The 14,886-nt window shown below is 55.3% G+C and overlaps 1 protein-coding gene across 3 annotated transcripts in view; it reads right to left on the bottom strand.

Annotated features, from left to right (window-relative positions):
* Pdgfrb (platelet derived growth factor receptor beta) overlaps positions 1–13,115 on the bottom strand; it is a 39,571-nt gene extending 26,456 nt beyond the window's left edge. For 2 of the 3 annotated variants that reach the window (XM_052742259.1, XM_052742261.1), the window contains exon 1: positions 12,710–13,115. The gene's annotated coding sequence lies outside the window, so the exon portion shown is untranslated. Of the gene's footprint in view, positions 1–3,523; positions 3,621–12,709 lie in introns of all 3 variants that reach the window. The other variant, XM_052742260.1, reaches the window with a different exon arrangement.
* Positions 13,116–14,886: the final 1,771 nt, after the last annotated feature.

The following is a 14,886-nucleotide window of genomic DNA, read 5'->3' as shown; positions in this document are numbered from 1 at the left end:
GGCTCAGGTACCCATCATTAGCACCTGGCCATCAGCATGACGTCCAACGGCTCTGGACACTCCCAGTTTCCCATTCGGTGCCTTATGGGACATTCCATGCTTCTGGAAACTGCTGTGTTCTGAGCAACCTCAGGAAGGACCAGGCAGCTAACTGACTTGCCCTGATGGCATGCCTCTGACAACTTCCTTTCTTTAAGAGAGGGAGCTGTGATCCAGAAAAGAGTCCCCTAGGTCACCATGAGCACCACATCAAGAGGCAGGCACCCCCTACCTGCCATGCTATCCTGCCCAATGAGTCCCCTCTAGTGAAGAAAATCCCCAAATTCCACTCCTTGCCCTCAGCACTGCTCCTGTTCAGACCAGGTCCAGAGAGGGGGTCAGCTCAGCTTCTCACAACAGATCTGAGGCACCCCTTAGGGAATCAGAGTGAGGCCCCAAGCCCAAGGGAGCAGACATGCTTGGGAGTCATCCTCAGAACCCTAGCCTTCCCGCTCCTAAGCACATACAATTCCCCACTCCTTTCCCACCAAGTTAATCTAAATAAATCCAGCCCATCTTGGCCACATCCGCCAGCATCAGCTTTCCTCCCTCGGGGTCCTGAGGCTCCCACGACACAAGCAGTCTGGGAGGAGGGGGGGTTGCTGCATGGCTGCCAGAGGGAGGCCTGCACACGGTGAACACATGCACACAGTCCAGATGCTGCCTACGCTCTCTCTCACATGCTCTTCTACAGCATACACATGTGTAGCTATTCGGGTGTGTGCCCAGCCCTCAGGCAGGCATGAACCATGTGCATGCCCACACAAGACACATGTGCACACAGCTCCCTCGGTGCCCAGTACACGTGCACACAGCACAGACTGATGCCTGGGGGCTTTACCATGTGTCCATCAGAGATGCCCCACCCCAAGACATATACAGAACATGTATACACAGGACTACAGTCACCCTCTGCACATGTATCTGTGCACAAGCATAACACAAGGAGCTAAAAGTCTCATTTGTGGGGCTGTACTTGGCATGCTTCATCCTCTCACAGCTCTGGGGCAGAGAATGACTCTCCCCATTTTACAGCTAAGAAAACTGAGGTGGAGAGACTGCTTTGGTAAATCACCAAGGCATGCAGATCAGACAAGAGGAAAGTAGAGACCTACATGAAGCAGCATGCCTCTCCACTGCCTGCCACCCCCGCCCCCGCCCCCCCCCCCCAGCAGGCTGGGCAGAGGGCAGTGGGTGGGGACTGAGGAAACAGATGGCTTTGAGATTAATGTAGCTGGGAGTCAAGGGGACCTGGTGACTGTGTGCTGGAGGGGTCCCAGGGGCAAGTTTCGGAGATGAACTACGAAGGGCAGGAGGACAGACGGCGGGAAGATAGAGCCGCGTTCTAAGAATGAGACCACGCACAGGCTGAAGGGCTGCCACTGAGCTGCTTTCAGAGGTGGGAGGTTTGGTCGGCACGGTGTGGAAATGCGACGATACCAGAGGGGAGAAAGCCAGCTGCGGTTCAAAGGGGGCACTTGGTGTCCTCACCCGCTTCAGTGCCACCGAGTTCTGAATAAACAAGATACCCAAGCAGGAGGCCCAGTCCTGGGGTCACAGGGTCGGAATCTTGGAATGTCAATGCCCTGCAGCCAGGAAGCATCCATCTGATTCCTTCCTGAGCCTCACTGTACGGGTGGCCAAACTCAGGCGTGGGGCAGGGAACTGAGAAGTCCCACCGGGTCTTTCAGCAGGATGGACTCCAGTGGGCTATGTGCTCACCTGCCTGGGGTACCACGCCCAGCACCTGCTCACCGCCTAGAGTCATAGCTCCGCCTCGCCACACAATAGTCACTTTCCTCAACCTGTCCCAGACATGAGGAGACCCGTGACAGATTCAGAGGTGTGACCCGCTCAGTTGCCGGCGAAAGTGAGACACATGCTTGTTTCCTGGCCTTGTCCTGTCTTACAAATCAGGGGTCCTTCACACCCCCCCCCGCTCCCCCCCCTCGCCGATAAACGGCAGGATGGGAGGAAACGAACCTGGTTATTATTTTCTTTCCGAGCCTCAGTATAAGAGAGTGGAAGAACTTCCCAGGCTGGAGCTGTGGCTCGCAGGACCCTTGCCCTGTGGACTTGGAATGCTGGGTTCAGGGTGGGGGTGGAGGGAGCCTCCCCAACCCCGACTGGGATGCCATGACTCAGCTCAGAAGAGGCAGCCAGCTCTAGGCTGGGGGTGTGCGGGGGCAAGAGGAATCCGCAGCCAGGGACAGAATCCTCGGCCAGCAGCTGGACAGTGAGCAAATGACAACAGCCTGGTCTGGACCTGACAGAGTTTGGCACTTCTGGCCTGGCCAGAGCCCGCTGATGTGGGTGTGGTCTTATCGTACCAGTCAGGAAGCCCCATCCGGGGAGCTAGAGAACGGTCTGGAGGGTGAGGAGACCATGACAAGCGGGAAGAGAAACCTGGGAAGGAATAGAGCCCATCCCCTCCATCCTGTGGCACATTTTACTGGAGAAGTCTTAGCATGCTGTCACTCTACAGTGACTCTCCCCAGGAGCCTCAGAGAACCACTAAGGACTAAGGATGGCGGGCGAGTCCTTCGGACAGTCTGTAGCTGGCTCTGTGTCCTTGTCCCCTCATGACTCCTCAGGTTCCTTTTCTCTCTCACCTGTTCTCACTCCCTCTCTCTGCAGCACCCATCATTCCCCTGACCTGCCCTATGGCTCTCGGCTCTCCCTCTCCGTGGCCCTCAGGTAAAGGCGGCCTCCGAGCCATGACTGTAGGAACCATCCCTCACACTTAGGCCCCACCAAACTGCTCCTCATCGCTGAGGGAGGAAGGTCACTGACCACTCAGCTCCCCAGGGTCCCACACTCACTCTGTGTTCCTCTCCCCAGGAGGCCTCCCCAGGGACACAACGAGAAAGAAATGGCCTCTTTTCTGGAAGTCCAAAATAAAACGAAACATCTGTCTGGAAGGGAGCCAGGCAGATAAAGAACGAACTGATCCCCCCCACCCCCGCACAGCACCCCCCCACCCCCAGAGTGTGTGTGCTGGGGGTTGGGGGGGGGGGTGGAACAGGCTGTGGGAAAGTGCTCAGCATGTGCCTGACGGCTCTTAGGGGCCCCGGGGAGGGAACCAGCCTGGGAAGGAGGTCAAAGAGGAGGATGGGAGGCCCAGTCGTGCCTCTGCCCACAGCCCAGCCGCCTGCAGAGCAAGCACTTCCTGCCCCCTGCCTCAGGCGCCTTGCTGGCCTCAGGCGCCTTGCTGGCCTCAGGCTCAGCCCCCACTGAGCTTCATTCCAGGCCATATAGCCTGGCTCTCTGCTGATGCTCTGGGACCCCTGGCTTCCAGTCTCCATGATCTCACTCCAGCCCTCCCTTATCAGTTCTTTCAGAAGAAATGGGGACTTAGATGGCCTTGGAGAGTTCCAGTTCAGCAGCAGCAGCTCTACCTTAGGCCATCCCCTCTGCACCCCCGACCTGCCCCCTGCCCCCTGCCCCCTTTCCACAGTCTCAGGGGGCCTGTTTCAGGCCTCACCAGTCACCAGGGCCAGGCTGCTCCTGAGAATGATCTTGCCAGGTTCTCAGCCGGGTCCACCACGTCCTACTGCGCTCCTGTCTCACAGATGAGCAAACTGAGGTAGAGAAAGGACACACATTATTCGTCCAGCTGTGGCTACAGTGCAAAATCCTTAGCAGACTGTCCCTATGCCCCTGTCAGCACATAGGCCCAACTCCCACCCACTCACCCACTCACCCACTCTCCTTTCTTGCAGGACTAACAGCTAGAGGCCTGCAGAAAGGACAGTGGGAACCTGGGCAGTCCCAGCCACACACGAGTCTGCTGCCTGTTCATTCCTATTTCCGGACCTCTCCACACGGTCTTTTGAACTAGGCCAAACCGAAGTTGACAGTCATAGGTGCTACATTCACGGGGCCAGCCAGAACCACACACGCCCTCGTCCTCACCTTCTCTGCAATTGCACACAGCCTGTGATAGGAATCTCACTTCCCCTGGAGCCCTTTATACCCAGAAGCTCAGGATCCCCAGAGGCCAGACTACCACAGTGGTCTTATTACGTTGAGCACAACCTATCTCCCTGTGTCCCCTACCTCTTGGTTGGTCCTGCTTCTGTCCACCAGCTTTCTCATATCCACGGAATGATACCTTTCTTCTCACTCACTGTTCCAATCCAAAAACCCCGACTCATTTGGAGCCAGGCCTCCTGCTCAATGAAGTGATCCAGGAATTTTGTTTCATCCCACACAACAGTTGCGGGGGGGGGGGGGGGGGGGGGGGGGGTGTGCTCATTATACCCATTTCACAGAGGAGAACCCTGAGTCTCATGGAGGTTTGGTGACTTGTCCCCAAGGTCACATGGCCAATAATCAGAGGAGCTAGGACAGTATGTAAACTCAGGCTGGTTTGGGTCCAAAACCTGTTTTCTTAACCACTGAGCAAGACAGCTGATCTCCCAACTAAGGGCAACTCCGTCCACAGGAAACTGGTCCTGCCTGAAGTTCTCAGCGACAGGAGGATCCTCCAAGGTCAGGGCCCTGCCCCTGTCCTCACTGAGGGCAATGGGCAGGGGACCTCCACCCTCAAGTTCACCCAGCAATTTGAAAGACCAAGTAGAGACAGAAGTCAGAGCCCTTTCGGGAGACTTCACAGCAGAATCCAGGACAGGGATCCCTAGCCCCAGCATGGTGGCTGGCACATGCCTTTAATCCCAGCACTCAGGAGGCAAAGGCAGGCGGATCTCTATGACATTGCAAGTTCTAGGCTGGCCAAGACTATACAGCAAGACTCCGTCAAAAAATCAGAGAGAGAGATTCTTACAGAGAAAAAACCCCACTTTGGTCTTGCCTCGGAGACAGAACGTCTAGGTAGTCTGGTTCAGTGTGTTACCAGCTCTGCCTAGGGCCTGCGGGCCTGCCTCTACGGGCCCAGCACCCCCAGCATCGTCCCAGAGCACCAGAGCCTGGGAAGCTACAGAGTTCCAGCCTTCACCTCCCCAGACTGCCCACCCTGCCCCCCCCCCCACTCTCTAGAGCCTCATCTCGGGCTGGTGCCATGACAACCGAGAACACCAGGCCCTGGCAGCTAAAGGAGCCCCTGAGAGGGGTCCCAGGCTGGGGTTGGGAGGGGGGCAGCAGGCGCAAACAAGCAAACCTTCTGTTTCCCTGGCCGTGACCATCGGGACCGGCCGTGGGCTGGGGGGCCTCAGGGAGAATGTGTTCTCAGAGCCAAGCGGGCAGGGGGCAGGCAGGCCTCGAATCCCATTCCTACTGACTCACCCACACGAGGCCTTCCCCCACCAGCCCGGAGTCCACGGATCAGAAGAGAGCCACTGGTTAGGGCGAAAAAACCCCCGCCACTGATCCGTGCCAATTACAGAACATTGAGATTCCCCTCAGAGCCCTCCTGGGCGGTGAATTGAGAGGAGAAGTGTCCACGTTTTCTTCACCCCCCCCCCATACTTTCTCAGCATCTCTTCCCTATCCCTCCCTGCAGGCTTCACCCTCCGGCTCTCCCTCTGACTGTCTCGTGTCTCGTTCTCCAGGGTATAAATCGGGCCTGTGCGCTGAGTCATTGGGGCTGTGGATGAAGTTCACACAAGGAGATGCTTGGAGGAGGGCCCGGTACCCCCATAGGAAGTCAGAGACTACCTTCCTCATCCCTCCCCACCCACGGGAGAAGGCACTCTCACGCAACCAGCCTAGAGTGTGGTAGCTGACACCTGGTACACTGGCTCGGTCAGGGAGAGGATGCGGACGATACACAAGATGGCACAGGAAGCTCCCGAGGAGGGCTACCTGGGAAGTAAGTGGGAGCTCACAATAGTATGAAATTGGCAGCAGCTCCTCTCCCCTGTGATACACGGAGGCCCAGTGAGGCGTTCCTTCATCTACCGAGTGGCCAGCCTAGGAATACGCTAAACCCGATGGATGTGTCCCAGTCCACGGCTATCGGCTAAGTCTTCTCTGTCCCTCAAATTTGGCTTCCTACAATTCAGGGAACGTGCCTCATGACTCCGTGGTATCTCTCCAAGTTCCCGATGTAGGACTGAGTCTACAGTAGGTGCCCCATTGATGCTTACACGGCACGGGATAGAACGGCTGTGTGGAGTGAGCTCTCCCACCCCTCAGGCCTTGTCCTCAGCCGTCCCCTAGTGACACTGCTCTCTAGGCTGAGGACTGGGTGGGGCAGACAAGGGTGACTCTTCCCCTCTTGGCGGAGGTGATAGGACAGACGGCCTGTGGGAGCAGCACAGACAGACTTAGGGTGTCCTAAAGCCAGCGAGCCGTCCCTGATGCCACCCAGGACAGGGCAAGGGCCCGGGAGCTCAGGTAGGCTGGGAGAGCTTTTCCATCTCCGAGCCATTTAATCCACACCCGAATCCCAGTCCTCCCATCTGGCAGCTGTGTGGCCACTCGGGGTTGAGCTTGTCTGAGTGTGTTTCCTGAAGAGCGGCGCGAGAGCCTTCTGCGGCTGCCACGATAGTTCAAGATGACGAAGAGCCTGTGGCATCCTCCCCTGATCGGTAAACAGTAGCTACTAAGATTCTGCGAGGCTCTCTGAAGAGGCTGGCAGGGCAGGGCAGGCCACTCTGCAGCGCTCTCGTATTAGCTACGTTTGGGACGTGGAAAGGCCTCTGGGGGGGGGGGGAAGGGCCGCGATGGCTCTGTTAGACGACAGCTGAGGTTTGCCAGCAAAGTGATGGGTGACAAGCAGGGAAAGAGAGCAAGCCTTTGGGAAAGGCTGGGGACACCGGGTGAGGGTTTTGGCTTTGCCCTGGACACATCAATGCATCGACTTCCAGGGGTTTAACAGTGATGGTGAATGGGGAGCTACTGATAATGGTAAGCACGGGCGGAGGTGGGGCATGTAGGAAAGTGAGGTGAGCAGGTCCTTCGTGGGAGATTGTCAGTTGGCATAAGGACAGCGGAGTCAGAGATTCCAGTTTCCAGATTGAGGCCATGCCAAACCCAGCCGGAAGTCCCCAGCACGAGCAGGTGTATATAATTTGTGGGCCAGGTGTAAAGTGAGAAGGAGGGGTCATTTTAAAAAGTTATTTAGAGTTTCAAAATGCTGCTTTGAGGGGGCCTCACACTAAGTGTGGGCCCTTCTCAGCACGGGGTCCTCATGAGGGCGAGTGCTCATGAAGTCACCTCTATGTCCTAGAATAAAGGGGAGGCCATCTGTCCATCATCCATCCATCCATCATCTTGACATTCATTAACTTACCTATTCACCACGGCACTAATAATTCAGTAGACAGTCCCAGGCTCGGCATTGACAAAGACACTAATACAGGTAAGAGTAGAATGGCCGATACAGGTCACTGGGTCAAGCCCAGATGTTTTACCTTCACGCCCGATGTTATGGGCTGAGAGGAGTCAGGGTGTCTGCGACAAGTTTATAAGGCCGGTTCTTGTCCCTCTGGAGTGGTCTGGACTTCCCTGCTATCTCTGTGCCATTTACGTGCAGGAGAAGAAGAGCCGATGGTATTACAGCTCTTGGGGACCCACTTTGCAGGAAAGGAAAGGAACAAGGTCACCAACAAAATGTGACCAACAGCTGTAATAAGCCTGGCTCCTAGGAAGGCCGGGGATGTAGGTCAGTTGGCAGAGTGTCTGCCTAGCATGTAAGAAACTCTGGGTTCGATGCCCAGCACCACACAAATTGGGCCTGGGGGTGCACGTCTGAACCCCACCATACAGGAGGTGGGGGCAGGAAGGTCAGACGTCCACAGTTAACTTCAGCTACATATCAAGCTCAAGGCAAGCCTGGGCTACATAAGACATGGTCTAGAAGAGGAGGAGGAGGAGACTGCAGCCATGACACATGGAAAGGGGCGTTCAGAGCTAAAAGCAGAGCTGGGTGGGCCTCTGGAGCCACTGATCTTGCCCTTCCTCTTCCCCTCTTCATAGAAGAGAAAACTACGATCAGAATGGAGAAGTGATAGGACCGGAAGCTTTATGACCCAGAAAACCACACCAGGGGGTTCCCATCCTTCGTCAAGCAGGCTCTTTGGGCTGCGTCTGAGTTAGCAGAGCACTTGCTCTGCAAGAAATCTTGGTCCCCAGCACTGCATAAAACTAGGCATGGTGGGACATGTTTATAATCCTAGCACTCAGGGGGTGGAGGCAGAAGGATCAGAAGTTCAAAGTCACCCTTGGCTACAAAGCCAATTCAAAGCCAACCGAGGATACTTGAGACTCTGGAGAGAAGGGAGGTTTGGGGTTGAGGTGGGTTTTGTTCATCTTTTGCAAAGATCTGCCTGGTAGCCTTACCCCAGAGAGACAAGGAGGCTGGTCCATAGACAGCAGGTGGAGCTGGGACCCCTCTGTCTTTTGGGTGGTGATATGAACACGTGCATGCCCCATCACCTGTGATCTGCGTAGCCTGAGATACATCCTTTCCTTTTTTTCTGACCTTAGGTCCACCCCCACACCATAAGGAAATCAAACCAAATGAGCCCCGAAATTCTTTTCATCTCTGACATTCAGGCAATTCTCGAGCCGCTGACCCTCTCCAGGGACAGTGCTGTCCATCACAGGATGGAGAAGCTGGAACTTCCCGCAGATGAAAGCGTCAAGCATTGAGACATCAAACAGGCGTACTCTGAGGTGGGAGGGAGGGTATTAATGTGATTAAAGCTGTACACAGACATACTTTGATTTTCGCCCACCTGCATCAGGCTGAGCATTATCTGAGCCCCCAAGAAAGTACTTACGAGTAGAAGAGCTCGGGGGGGGGCAAGTCTGGGGGTTCAGGAAGCTATTTTCTGAGTCTCTGGACCCTAAGACTTGGTGTAGGGGAGGGTACCAGGTGTGCTTCTGTGCACAGAGTAGCAAGTGAGTGAATTCTACCTCCGCTCCCATGGAGGTGGGTCCATTCCCACCACTTCTGCTAACGTCCCTCTGTGTTTGGGACCCAAGTCTACTTTCTCTACAAACCAAAACTCAGCCCCGGAAAGGGACATACAGGGTCTCTCTTGTACAACTCTCACACCCTACTTCGAAGCCCTCCTGGCTCTCAGGAAAACAGGCATGTAGACTCTGTAGGAACACGCCCTGGAACGGGAAACTGAACACATTAAAGGACCCTCTCCTGGCTGGAAAGTTCTTCTCCTTATTACAGGTTGAGGCTTTCCATTAGCAGCCATTGATCCAGACCTCTTTCTGCAATGTGGAGAGAAAGGGTAAGAAAAAACCCTTTCATTGTAAAGTTAAATATGCATGATCCCTGAGCACACAGCAGGGCCTGTGTGCCTGCCAATCTGCTCTGGCAGGGCTTGGAATCCTGGGATTGTTCTGTGGTGGCAGGGAGCTTAGTGATCATCAGGGTCAACCTCTTTGTTCAGCTGAGGGAGGACTGAGGCCCGTGGTCACATGGCGTTCTGGGACTTGAGGCCCCCCTCTGGAATGTTGAGGACAGATGAGGCAAGTCCTTGGAGTTTATACTGGATCCCAGGCCCCACCCAGCCTCACCTCACAAGGCTCAGAAATCAGAAAAACCCCAATGCTAATCCCAGATCCTCTACTTCCTCTCTGTGGGACTCTGGGCCCCTGATTTAGCCTCTTCTGGCACTTCCTCATCTGTAAAATGGGAAGAAGTTGTATCTACTCCTCAGGATTGCAGGATTTAGTTAACCTAGCAAATATGTATGAGCTTTCTGAATGCCACGCACTGAGGACCAAAGAGAGAACTTCGGGGTTCCTTCAAGGCAGAAATGTAGTTAAAACACATACACAACTGTTCAGGAGTTGCTTCCACCCACACTAGCTCAGGTGCCATAGAGGGACCTGGGGAGGGACCACTCCATTCTCTTATCTCCTTGCTTCCAGAGTGAGATGACTATGGAAAAAGTCTCATTCCAAGGATCTACTGCTCAGGATCTAGAACCATCTGGAAGAAATAGAAGGGCCTTTCTGGAATGTTTGGTCTCTCCTCCCCTCCCCTCCCCTCCCCTCCCCTCCCCTCCCCTCCTCTCCTCCACACCATGAAGCCTGTCCAGAACAAAAGTCAGGTTCTCTCTTAGACCCTGAGGGCATCTAGTCCCAGAGCCAGCCTATATACTGGGCCTGGAAAAAGAGGTACAAAATGTCTAGGTTCCTTCCATGGCCAAAGGTCTTTAGGGCTGCAGATCATTTTCCTATCTGGATGCTCATGCCCCGGAAGTGGAGGGAGCATGGGCTGCTCTCAGCTGTGCTCACACAGGTCCACCCCACAGGTTATTAGTAATCAGGCTCACACCTTGTATCTTGGTAAGCCCACAAACTGTCACACTGTTCACAGAGAAGACTAGGCCCAGAGAGATAAAGTGCTCGCTGGGGCCACACATTCAGCCAATAGCAGAATCAAAAGTCAACACCTGACTGGGCATGGTAACACACACCTTTGATCCCAGCACCTGGGGAGGCAGAGGCAGACAGATCTCTGAGTTCAAGGCCAGCCTGGTCTATGGAGCGAGTTCTAGGACAGTCAGGGTCAGGACTACACAGAGAGACCCTGCCTCAAAACAAAGTTAATATGGCCGGGCAGTGGTGGCGCACGCCTTTAATCCCAGTACTCGGGAGGCAGAGCCAGGTGGATCTCTGTGAGTTCGAGGCCAGCCTGGTCTACAGAGCGAGATCTAGGACAGGCACCAAAGCTACACAGAGAAACCCTGTCTCGAAAAACCAAAACAACAACAAAGTTAACACCCGGTGTTGATCAGAGGGCTCATAACCTCTAGGTATGGAGCATCCCAGAGATGCCAGGCTAACCACAGGGTGCTTATGCAAGACTAGGCTTCTGACTTTGGATCCCCTGGGCTCTTCACTGCCTCCCTCCATCTGCTAGCAATTACAAGTCCAGCTCCCCCCCCCCCCCCCCCCCCCCGCCCAAGGAAAGAGGGCTGCTGATAACACTGCCCTGCCATGCTGTTGTCTGAAGTGTTTGCCAGACAGCCTCCCTCCTCACGCAGGACCAGAGATGGGGGATCTTGAAGCATCGAGGCCTGATGCTACACATTCTGTTGGGGATGATGGAAGCCGAGAGGAAGCACTGTGCGAGGAGTGGGTGAGGAGACCCTGACGATGCACGGCCTGGACGTATGGGGTGCAGTCTCTGGGTTTGCTTCCGTTTCAGCCTAAACGCTAGCTCTCTGGTGGGTGAGCCTGGAGTCACTTAGCCTTGGTCTGCAAGCAGGGATCACATAACTGACTCTGAAGCCTTGCTGTAAGGAACACAAAGTGGGCGTGCACCAGGCTCACGTGTGACAGTACCACCTTGACTCTATGCCCCCTGTGCTGGGGCTCCAGGGCCTCCTACCTGGAGACAGGGGAGGACCGATCACTTCAGAAAGACCTGTTGGAGGCTTTGGTGAATCCGAGCCACCACATTCTCACTGCCAACCCAGGGCCTGTCACTGAGGCCACAAAGCAGCCAGAGCTGGTTCCGAACAGGCTGTGGTGTGCAAATGGTAACAGCAGAGAACCCATGTGTCAGGGCGCTAGTGGAAAAGGTATGGCAAGCACCTGGAGACTGGAGGAACCGGGGAGGGCTGCCTGGAAGAGGTGTGGTTGGAGGGACCAGGAGAGAGAAATGATGAGGAAGAGCATTCCAAGCAAGTGGGATGAAGGGTGGGGGCGGGGAGGGGGGGGCAAATGCCCACAGGCAGGGTGGTGTGAATTCCTCACAAATCCTGGAATCTAACCATCTGGAATCAAGAAACCAGGCTGGAACCAAGGGCCCAAGTCTGTCTGGGGCAGTGGGGTGGAGGGGGTTCGGAGTCTCGCTTCAGCCTTGCTGCTGGGCTGTGGCTACAGTGAGGTGGTCGGGCCCATCAAGGTAGAGGAGGAAACCATCCCTGCCTCCCAGGGGTCATTCAGAGTGCAGGGACATTCCTTCTGCTGTGAGGAGGTTGGGGCTTTCTACGGAGACTAGGAAGCTACCGAGAGATCTGGGCAGGAGGGAAGTGTGATGAACATCAGTTCAGATTTTAGGATAGAGTGGAGCAGAGTCCTGAGGGCGAGAACAAACAGGAAAACAGGCTGTGACAGAAGGGAACGGCCCAGCCACGACCGCCCTTCACAGAGGAGCCCCCAACCTGGGAGCCCGGAACTAGACCCCACCCCAGCCACATGACCACTAGTCCGGTTTGTAAACTTGCCTCCATCCGAAACTTTGAGACCCAGAATTTCCCCAGTGGCTAGGGGTTTGGAAGGACATCTTAGGAATCTGGAAAATTTGCAAATCTATTTAAAATCTCCAAAGTCTGCCTGGCAGTTGACTGGCCTGGAGCCAGACTTCGTCTTAGGCACAAGACTTGGTCCAAGGGACAGGGGCTAGGATCCCCGAGGTCCCCACTTCTGCGAAAGCTATTAGCCACCTCTGGATTCCCCTCCCCTGCCCTGGCTACCTCTCCCCATCCCCCACAGTCTTTGCTGTGCCTTGGAGGTCCTGCTCCATTGGCATCCAGAAAGCTCTGGGGGTGTCTGAAGAGGTCAGATAGGCAGCAGGATTGAGGGGGGCAGCAGCTAACCATGGCGGGGGGGTGGAGAGACAGCCCTGATATCAAGGGGAGTCCTTGCCCTCCTCCTAGCTGATTTTGCTACATTTTTTTTCTTTTATTTTTTTCTGCACAAAGAAGCACAGGCTAGCGGGGTTGGAGGGGGAGGTTGCGGGGGGGACAACAAGACATGGGATGGGTTTTCTCCTCCCTGAACTTACCAGGCTACAGATGGCTTCTGGTGTGGGCTATCACCCCCTCCAGGAAGTCCTCCTCACTGTCCTCGGTTATTGTGCTGGACCCAAAATGGACAGCAGTAGCCGGGCTAGCCTGATTGCGGCAAGCCTTGGGAGAGACAGGGGAATGGAGAAAGTGCTCAGGGGCCAGGAGCAGGCCAGCCCCTCCTCACTCCAAAAGCATCCTTTGGGAGGAGCGGAGCAGCCTGGAGGGGCCGCCCTGGGTCTCGCTGGCAGGCAGGACGCTGACGACTGGTCTGGGCCCGTTCTGGCTCTGGCCTCGTCTCTGTTCTCCTCTCCCTCAAAGTTACTCCCAGAGCAAGCCTAAGTCCCAGATAGGGCAGCGGGGACTGTGACCACAGTCAGCCCCAGCGCTCACACCACTGTGGGCTTTCCGTGCCCCCACTACCACCACCACACACTTTGGGGGAAAGGCTGCAGGGCCGATTCTGATTGGCCAAGCTAGGGGAAGGAGGGGGGGGGAGGTGGAGCAGGGAGGGTGGACGCGTGTGTCTGTTTTCAATTTCAGGGTTGTTTTTTTTTTTTTCCCTCTCTCTTTCTTTTCCCCCAAGTTTCTTGTTTTTCTTCCTCCTTTCCCTCTGCACCCTCCCTTCACCGGCTCGCTCAGGATGTGAGGGGATGTTTAGAAATTCCGCTGCCCACGCCAGCCACTGAGTCACTTTATTAGAGTGGCCTGCTCCGCTTGCTGATGCCTCCCTTCACCATGGCACCTGGAGAGTGTGTGTGTGTGTGTGTGTGTGTGTGTGTGTGTGTGTTCTCTGTGCCTCAGTTTCTCCATCTGTAAAGGAAGTGCCGATGATCCGTGTAGTGAGCTCAGCGTTCACTCAGTCAACAAGCCCACTGAGCATCTGCCCTGTGTGAGGAACTGTACTGGGTGCCGGGACTCTGTAGCAAGAGACCATCTGAGTTGGAGAAACATTCCCAGACAAGCGGGTACCCACTAGAGGAGTGGCTGACGACACACTAGAGGAAGACCCAAAGGAGGCTCAGGGGAGATCAGGGTCTTAAAGACTGCCACGGCCGAGTCCTGACTCTTCTCCTGGACCTGGAGCTGTGTCCTTTGCTACCTTAAACTTTGGGTCTGATTCCCGTTCATCTCTGCATACAGATGGGTCAGTCATCAAAGGAGTGTCTGACTCAACACTCACTGCAAGATAAGAGCCACTAGGCAGTTGAGAGTGGTGGAGCACGCCTGTGATCCCAGACAGGCACACCAGAGGACCGGGCTTAGCCACATGGGGAGACGCCGTTTAAAAAAAAAAAGTATATTCTTAGATTCCAGAAGCAGAAACTCTTACAGGCAGGCCCCCCCCAGGAATCCAAGCACGATGGGAGCTGAGTTCCCCTCGCAGGCTGCAACAACAGCAACTTCCCAGGAGCCCCTGGGACCTCACCAGACCAGCCCTGCGACATGATGAGCTAGACCACAGGATGATGGGAGACAGCCTGGCTTATACACCCCCTCCCCTTGGTCCCTGTCCTAGACTATTCCCCTCCAGCTCTTGTTAGTACCACAGACAGGGCTTAGGAGGACCGTGGCCATCTCTTCCCAGTCTGACCACCCTGGAGATATAAACATGTCTCTTGCTTCACCGGCACATTTCTGACTGGAGTCCCCAGGCAGCAGCGGCAGAGCCTGGTGGGTTAGGCTCTGGTGTCTGGCCTGGGGCTCCTGAAACTCTCCCAAGAAGGATAACATCAGTCTTGTTTTCTCCAGAAGGAACAAAGGCCCAGAGGTAAACTGGCACCGAGAGGGAACATGACTTGTCCAAGGTCACCCAGCACATTGCCTCACATGTTCATGCTACCCCCCTTTTTAGCATCTTAAAGCCCCTGGGGAAACAGGAAAGGGATTTGCCCTGTTTTATAACAGGGAAACTGAGGTACAGGTTCAATGAGCTGCTGGAGCTCATATGGCAACAGCGAGGATGGATGTAGGTGGTCTGGAACCACACTCAGAGCCAGGTGCCCTGCCCTGCCTCCCTCCTAGCTTAGCAGCTGAGCAAGGTACCACCTGTGGTGTTCCGGTCCATCTCACTGTCCCTCTTCCCCAGACCCCCTGGTGGCTTCTCTTCCACATTCGCATCTCTAAATCCCTGGCCTTAGACTCCTAGCCCTCCAAGATCCACTGGGTATTGTTT

Source organism: Peromyscus californicus, unplaced genomic scaffold (assembly GCF_007827085.1).
Source record: "Peromyscus californicus insignis strain IS unplaced genomic scaffold, ASM782708v3 Scaffold_17__1_contigs__length_78620276, whole genome shotgun sequence".
Taxonomy (NCBI): domain Eukaryota; kingdom Metazoa; phylum Chordata; class Mammalia; order Rodentia; family Cricetidae; genus Peromyscus; species Peromyscus californicus.
This window is presented reverse-complemented; position numbering and strand designations above follow the sequence as displayed.